We start from the raw sequence: 9,455 nt of genomic DNA, 5'->3' as shown, positions 1-9,455 counted from the left end.
ATAATGGATAAATGGCTATGTAATTTAAATGAAAAAATAGTGAAAATAGAAATATTCTACTGTTTTTGGACAATGCACAATCGTGTCACCCTCATGGAAATTATTCTAACATAAAACTTGTGTTCTTTCCTCCAATCAACAATTAGTGTAACTCAACCGATGGATTAAGGGATTATTAAATCATAAAAATTAATTATTGGAAACACATTCTGCAGTCGCTAGTCGCCAATATGGATTCATGTTCATCTGTTTAAGAACTGACGCATAAAATTACTGTGCTGGATGCACTAAGGTAACTCTCTTCATCTTACAAACAACAAACAACAAATTACAAATAACTGTGTTAAAAACGCATTTAAAGAAGCTAGGTTTAGCATTAAACCGATAATGATAATGTTCCCGATACATGTATTTTGCGTAGTACAATAATATTTTGGGAAGTTGAATTTCTGTTACAATGAAAGTGGTCAAACATCGGTTCATGCTGAAGACTACGTGAATACTGATAGTGATTTGGTAACCGAATAAGGATTTCAGAGTGTAGATGAAATTATTTTCTTTAAACTAGCAAGATTAACGAAAGTTCAGAAGAAGGACACGTAGAGAATACAGAAAACAAAATTAACAGTTTCGGAGAAGCATTGGGTATGGTCGCACAGATTATATGGAAGAATTCGCGAGTCGTATAAACAGCGATGATCTGTGACAGAATTTGTAAATCGCTAGAATATGTTATTGAAAACGAAAGTTCCAAGAGAAAATTATTATTGAAACAGAAAACTATACTCGACTGATTTTTTTTCTACTTGTATTACTGCAGTGTTTAACTTGAAGTGAAGTGTAAAAATTATTGAAAACGAAAGTTCTAAGGGTAAGTTATTGAAACAAAACTGTACTTGACTATTTTAGAAAATGATTTTATTTTATTTTTAGGCTAAGTACATGCCTTTTAATTAAACGTAACTTAAATTAAAAATTACTAACTTGTAAAAATATAAAACACCCTCTTTTAGTGTAACTGAACAATTTTTGAAAATTAGTGGTTAATGTTCTCTTTATGCAGTTTAATTTCCGGATTTTTCCAAACGTTTATTCTTTTCTAACTTCATTTTACATCTGTATAATTCATAGCACAGAACCCCACAATAAATTAGCTCGATTTTTAAAAACTCTGCAAGACGGAAACATCTTCAAAACGAAATTCTTACTCGGTCCCGCCAGATTCAGTTTTGGGGAGGTTTTACTGTATTAAGTTAGATTGCTGATTCGACAAACTATGTTTTTCTTTCAAAAGTAACAACGTTTAGTAAGTATTACCCATACTGAAGCTGAATATTTAATTTGAAATTAATTTTCAAATACAGTTTAATTAAATCCGCGACTAATATACCTACAATTTATACGTAAAACAATATTCCATGTATTGACTGAGTCGAATTCCGGTAATTTTTACGTATCACTAGGTTTTAAATGTCTAGTTTTTAAAATAAGTTTATAGTGTTTATAATTTATTTTTTTTTATTATTCTAGATGTTTAACTATTGTTAAAAAGATAATAAATTAGCTGCCTTGATTAAAATGCAGTTTCTTGAAAATACAGTTATTAATAAAAAAAAAATTGTGCTCAAAAACTCCTAAAATTGATCGAGAACAAGAAATAATTAAATAATACAGGTGCATAGAAAAAAATTACGAAAACCTGATTAATTCCCTGAAGTAGGGAATTTGTTTATAGGTTGGCACTATTGGGTATTCTGGTAATGCGTGACCTTGTAGAAATTCCTTGTTTGTCTGTGACTGGTACGTTATAAAAGGGTATCATCCGTCATTTTACACAGTTTCTTTTGAACGTAAAACCGAGACGCTACCACTACGCCACGGAAGTACAACTTCCGTTGTAACTTCGGTTATTGCCAATTCTCGGAAAGTGCAGGCCAAAGAAGAACGAAGAGGTCATCGAAAGGAGAAGAGGAAGAAGATGAAGAAGAAAGAAGACCGTCTACGCGACCCAACATCACGGACAGGAGTCCGGAAAAGAGCCCAGCAAAGATGCGTCCTGAAAGGCAGCCATCACAGAAGCGGATGAAGAGCTTCTACTTAACCTTTATAACTTACAACTAAATTAAATCAAATCAGCAATTGCGACTTCTCCGGAGAAGGGGGCGCATTGCTCCCTCCATACAGTTAGTACCCCGTTGTGGCGTATTCCTGCTAGCCTATGAAGCGTTAGCACCGAAAGGACTTCAGTGACGGTCTGAAGGGGAATTACGTAGGGAGGACAGGTTTTCAAAAGCCTAGCCTTCCGCGGTCGGCCCATGAAATGGGTTCGATAACGCTGGTTTAACAACGGATTGGAATGCAATTAAATCCGTCCTTAAAATGAAAAAAATATAAAATAAAGACAAAAATTGAAAAATTAGACCCGTCATATAAAATAAACCTTTAAAAACACGCCCGATAGAATCATCCAGCAGCAAGGGACACTGTCCAGGCTCTGCAATCCGAAGGGAGAATTTGCAAACTCCCGCCAACTTTGCATTCCATTCCATTCCATTTTTCTCAACTTGCATTCTTGACAGTTATTTAAATCGAAATCGGTTTAAAACGCCAATATGACTTTGCTTTAGATTTTCTTCGATAATAAGCCAAACATTTCATGTAAAGTAGCTTATTTAAGAGAAACCGGTAATGTAGATAAACGAAAACAGTTTTAAATCTCGGATCTTTAGAACATGTCCGTGCATTCTTCGCACGATCATCTCGAAAATTAATAAAAAGGTTAGCTTAACAGATTGAAATGTCATAGCGGAGGTGCAAAAAATTATAAAGAAATTAAAATTACGTTTGAACCATATTCACGTCGTACAGGAATTGCGAGAACCCGATCGTGGAAAAGACTCGATTACTTTAAAGGGTTTATGCGTTTTGTTCACTGCAATAATTCGAGCTTGGATAAAAATCGCTTTAGTGATGACCCGTAGTTTCATACGATGTAAACAGACAGAAAACCCGATACCGTAATGCAAAGAACCCTCACTTTTTCCACTTGACTATTTTACATATAGGAAAAGATCGGAGTTTCCGATCCGTTACATATGTAGGTTCAGTATTTTTGATGAAAACAGTAACATCTGAACGCTACCAGCAAATTATAATTGACTTGATAACTCTTCTAGAGTATGCATCAGCCCGTATATTTTGCTGCTACGTGAGTTTTTTGGGAAGAAAGTCATTTCCTAAGGTCTGTGGTCAGCTAGGTTTCGAAATTTATTTCCCACGGATTTTTTTTGAATTATTTAAAGGAAAGTGTTCAGAAATAATTCTCATAATTGACTGACTCAAATGGAACATTGAAGTAGAAATATCTCCTAACACTCTGTAACCTACAAAAAATTGACTACTAAAATGAACAAACATTTGTTGATGCTGAATGACGGCAAATCGAACACTTATTATAACAAAATTTCTGTAAGTTATGAAGCTATTTAATATTTTTTCCTTAAAATTTAATAAAGTTTTTATATACTGGTTTACATATATGGTTTTTCCATAAGGGTTGCGTAACTTTTTGCTTTACTTTCATAAAGTATAAGGGGTTTATAAGAAATATTTTGCGTGTTACAACTTAGCAATAAGTTCACTCAGTATAAAACGTCGTCAAAATATTTTCTTAAATTCTCTTAAGAAAAATTTTAGAAATTAAATGAAATTTGTAATATATAGTAAAGAGATTAAGGAATAAAATACGACTATTCTCGATTATTCTCGTTATTATAAAGAAAGTTATTAAGCTTAGAACTCGTCAGTAAGGACATAACTATATTAATTTAGTTTGGCTTCACATCTATTCCACAATCAATACAATATATACTGGTATGAAATTTAGTAATGTATTTATTGCTAATTGAATCAATTAAGTATGTTTTTAATTTGTATTTAACATGAAACGGTAGGCTACAATTATTCCAAATTAGTCATTATTGCAATATACACGTAATATTAATAAAATTATTTGTGAATTTAATTTTATACTACATAGAGAAATAAATGTAATTTATTATTCGCATTTATTTTGAATATTATAGTAATGCCAAATCAACAACTGTATTACTTTTACTCAATAACTTATATTTCAATGACTTACTAATTTTATATTAATATGATAACAAACAATATATTTTTTTAGGAGAAACACATTTATGGTGAAATATGTACATATGAACGTATTTCTCACAAAGCTATTTTTAGGTAGATTTCATAAACCCACCGGATTGGTCTAGTGGTGAACGCGTCTTCCGAAATCGGCTGATTTGGAAGTCGAGAGTTCCAGCGTTCAAGTCCTAGTAAAGACAGGTACTTTTATTCGGATTAGAATACTAGATCGTGGATACCGGTGTTCTTTGGTGGTTGGGTCTCAGTTAACCACACATCTCAGAAATAGTCGACCTGAGACTGTACAAGACTACATTTCATTTACACTCATACATATCATCCTCATTCATCCTCTGAAGTATTATCTGAACGGTAATTCCCGGAGGCTAAACAGGAAAGAGAAAGAAAGGTAGATTTCATAAGAGAGCTACCTATTATAATGGGTACCATGACTGGACTTCCGGAAAATTTCGAGATAACTTTGCGTTTCACACCTGCAAAACCCCAAAACCACCCTCAGCTCAAAAGTTTATATATATATATATATATATATTTTTTTTTTTTCACTTTCACGATAAGTGGACACGATAACTGCAGTAATTTTTCGCCAATCACTTTAAAATTATTCCTTAAAAATAACTCGTCCCAAAATCTCAGTCGAGTTCGTTAATGGGAAAAATCGGACCACGGGGATGGAAATGGGGGTTTTTTTTGAAAAAAAAAACAAAATATCCTTGTAACTTTCTTATTAGATAAAATATCGATTTCGTTTAAAGTTCCTACTATTCTGTGGATTAGGGCCTAAAACTTATCTAAGTAAACTTTTTTGATATCACCAACCACTAGCCCAGCGGGTGGAAAAAATGGGGTTTTGAAGCCAAAAAAAGTATACCTCCCTTAAGGCACAGTATCGAATCGATTTATGGTGGTCATTATTTCTCTAAACATCACCTAAAACCTTTGTCTGAAACAATTTTTGTTATGACCAACCCTTATGGCAAGGGTTGACAAAAATAAAATATCGCTATGACTTTCTTATTAAGTAAAATATCAAATACGTTTAAACTTCCTACTACTACTTCGATAAGGACCTAAAAACCTATCTAAGTAAATTTTTTTTATGTCACCAACCACTGGCCCAGAAGTGAAAAATGGGGTTTCAAAAATAAAAAATCATACCTTCCTTAATAGGGACAGTATCGAATCGGTTTAAAGTAGTCCTTAGTCCTTTAAACATCATCTAAAGCTTTTTTCTGAAACAATTTTTAATATGAGCAACCCTTACGGCAAGGGATGGCCAAAATTTTGTCGAATTGTAAGAAGATGGGGGCTTGTCGTATGCTGAAAAAAGTGTGAAGCATTTTTTCACATGCAACCGTTTGTCGTATTGAGTAAACTTGAAGTTTTTCGTAACTTTAAGGTAGAAATCCTTTTTATCCCCTAATTAGCACCGGTGAAGTCTATCTCCGCCTTCCGGCGTGCCGAAAGGGATTTTTTTTTGTGCTGCATTCCTTTATTTACAATCAGCTTCTATATTGAATCTATAAGTAAGTCGTATGACAGACTCTAACTTGAAACAGAATCATCTAATTATAATCCTCAACGTGTACAAAAACAATTAATGTGATAAATAAAAGATAAATGCTATGAATACCTAGTAACTATGAAATATATTTGATAGAGCCTTTGAATATAATTAAATGTCTTCACAGCATGAATCAAGTCGGATACGTAAATAGAGCAAAATAAATAAAACATTAAGTTTAAATGGAACAATAAATGAAATGAAACATTAACTTTAAAATAACCACAGATAAATAATGAACATAAGCATAACGATCAATCAACCAGATAAAGCACATGGAGTCTTTTTCAGCCTCCTAACGTCCTCACAAACAAATATTCATAAAAATTATATTTCATCTCACAACAAATTGCCAATCTAAAATACCTAATAAATAATGTTATAAAGTGCTTATTACTGAATTAATTTAAGTAAAAAAGTACTAACAGATAGTGAGTTTTTTTAATAAAATTGTTCAGATTTTCATTTATCAGTGTTTAATTAGTATTAACTATTTAATCATTCTTTACTTTTATATCCTTTACAGGAATCATCTACGCCGGATTTTTTTCACAAAATATAGTATATCTACAAACAAGGTCAAATCAAAAGGAATTTCGTTGCTAGGCTGAGTAAATAATTTTCCACTGGTCTACCTTTTCGATATAAAAGAGAAAAGATTTTACTTTTCCGACTATTAAAACACAAAATACAATGCGAAAATATTGAAACGAATGACTGAGTATTCATATCAATTTATTCTATCTCTGGACTCGATATTTCATTTAACAACAGAAGTAAAAAGTGATCGGGTATAGAAAAATTCAGTCGATTAATAAAATTTTAACCAATTACCTATCATCACAAACGTAACATTGTAATACTAATAAACTATTCGCCGTATTATAACTCGGGAGACAGATACCTTGGCTTAGATCTTTTAAAAACTTCATTTCAATATATCAGCCTTAAAAAAAATTTATGCAGAAATTAATATAATGCAATAAATTAAGTTAACTGTTTAATTTATTAATAATTAAGTGTGCAATTTTTATCAGTAAAGTAAAAGAAAATTTAATAAATAAACCTTTTTTCAAACAATTGGTTCTGACCAGTTCAGAACCTGTATACGAAATTACTCGTAAACTGGAAAAGATCTCTTTTTACAAAATCATTAGAAAATGATAAGCTTAGTATTAAAAGAATGAGCTTACTGGCATTCTTAATCGGAAATCACCATTAAGTTGACATTAGTTTCCTTCATTTTTATTCCAATAATAAATCTGAATTAAAGTATCATTATCGTATTCAAATGAATGGAGAGCTAACAATAAAAAATTTGTTTAATGGTTTTTTTCATATTTTTAAGTGAACAATTAAAACAAATCTTTTACGATCTACAAACGTCCGACCATCCACCTAAACGGATATTTCTATCACTTCGTAACCGCAAGAGAAAACCATTCTTATCTAAATATTATAAGAGAATGAAATGCTATACGAATGTGACCAAACTTAGCGTTTTGCGTGATAACTCTTCAGAATTTATATGTTGTATTGGATTATGATACGTATTTTTCTAGGGCAATGATCCTTAAACGTTTTCCAGACGTTAATATTTAGAGCATATTCAATAATCCGTCGCTATTCACTATTTGATAATTTACGCTCAGTAGTTGTAATTATATACAAAATTCAAGAGTATCGACTTTATTTTGTTAGTGAAACCCCGGCTGCTGGGGCAGAGCCCGGGAACGGCCTAGCTGGGCCGGGTGCCCCTGGCCTTAGCGGTTAGAGACAGAGGCAAGATGAAAGTAAGAAAAAGATCCAGAACCGCTAAGCCGACCTGCCACGCCGGACGTACTGCCGGTAGGCGGGGAGGCTCATTAGAGTCGCAAGGATACACCCCTGGGCTGAGTAATACTTGATTGTTAAGCCGGCCCAGGGGAGCATTAGAACAAACACAAAAAATAATATATACAAAAATAAAATATAAACTAAGATGTTAATATAATTTCGTTTATCATATTTTTCCTACTGTAGATCAGAAAGATATTTATGTCGTACCCTTAAAAACAAAGTGGAATTTGAAAGTTTCAACATATTGAATCGTACAGTATTTTAAAAGTAAGAACCGATAGAATAAAATTATAAGAATTTTTAATTCAGAATTTCAATATATATCACCATCAGAATATCGATAATGAATGTCTAAACAATGAACGCAAATTTAATTTTAGAATGAAACGTTAAATGAGGTTTTGTAGTCGACGTGTTTTTATTGTCCGATTTGTCAAGATCCAACTACAGAATAAAAATCCAGAAATTTAAATCACAGATTGAAACTAAAATAATCGTTAAAAAAGAGAAAAAAATAATCGATTTACATAAAAAAATAAAATATCTGAAGGAATAAAATCAATAACAAAAAATTACATATAAGTTTTGTTCTACCAGCACGAAAGAGATAAAATTACTATCTCTTGAATTTTTTTCACATTAATAACATCAAAGATTTTTTTAAACTAATAGTTAAAAGAGTTTGAACAGAGAAGACTTTAGAATTGCTTTAAAAATTCAGTTAATGTTTTAACTGGCATTTTGTAGTCTTTTTATTAACTAGCCGGTCAAGCTCGTTTTGCTCGCCAGACCGTCTAGCCAGGGTGTTCTGCCCCGTAGGCCCTCGCTGAGTTCGTATCCTCATGTTTATGACAATATTAAGTATTTTAAGAAAAGAAATATTAGTGTGTAGATAATATTTTTCTGAAAATTGTGATGTTTTTATATTTAAAATAGGCTTAAGGAATGAGTAGATAAAGGATTTAATAGCTTTTAACAGGAATAAAATGTTCAACGTTAGCCACATTGATAACAGGTAGTTCTCTTAGGGATGTCGTCTTGTTCGTTTAGTCTTATGTGTGTTCGAGTGAGGTGTGTTAGTTACCAGTTCAGCTGCTGTTATTGGTGCAGAGCGTACCGCGTGATGCACCGGGTGGCTTCGCACAAACGACTCTCTCCCGCTAAATAAAAAATAATGTTTTTGTACTTCTAAATATTAACTACATCCCTTTCTTTTATTAATGAAACAAGTATAAACCTGACCACCACGAGACATGTGACCAGCACGAGTAAAGAACAGGGATTTTCCGCCTGATCGGTACATTCCGGTGCCTACTTTTTGGTTATGGTTCATTATTTTATGAAGAAAAACAATCACATAAATAAAAAAAGTATATTATTAATATATATTTCGTACATATAACGAATAAAGAAATAAATATATATTACAAGTATAAATAATAACAGCAAGTACAAGTCATAAATACATAATAATATAAAAAGTATACACCTGATCACCACGAGACATGTGCTAACGATTCGGGATTTTCCGCTACTGATCGGTACATTCCGGTGCCTGTTATCTGAGCATATTATTACTTATTGTTCTACGGAATGACATCACTTGGAGTACTCGTGTTTTATGTGCTAAGTTAAGGGGGACGGACACACACACACACACACACAGACAGACAGACAGACAGACATACATACATAGAAATACACTTATTATGGTAGGATTTGTATGATAAATATGGTAATGCAATTTTTCGTGTGGTAGTTAATATTCATCTAGCTTTATAAGATATTTTTATTCACATTCTTATGTTTAAACAGGATATCAATATTACTAAGTGAATCGGTGAGGAATAAAAATATATAACAACATGACATCATTTTT

This window comes from Lycorma delicatula, chromosome 3 (genome assembly GCF_047948215.1).
Source record: "Lycorma delicatula isolate Av1 chromosome 3, ASM4794821v1, whole genome shotgun sequence".
NCBI classification, from domain to species: domain Eukaryota; kingdom Metazoa; phylum Arthropoda; class Insecta; order Hemiptera; family Fulgoridae; genus Lycorma; species Lycorma delicatula.
The sequence above is the reverse complement of the archived record's forward strand: the minus strand, read 5'-3'. Positions refer to the sequence as shown.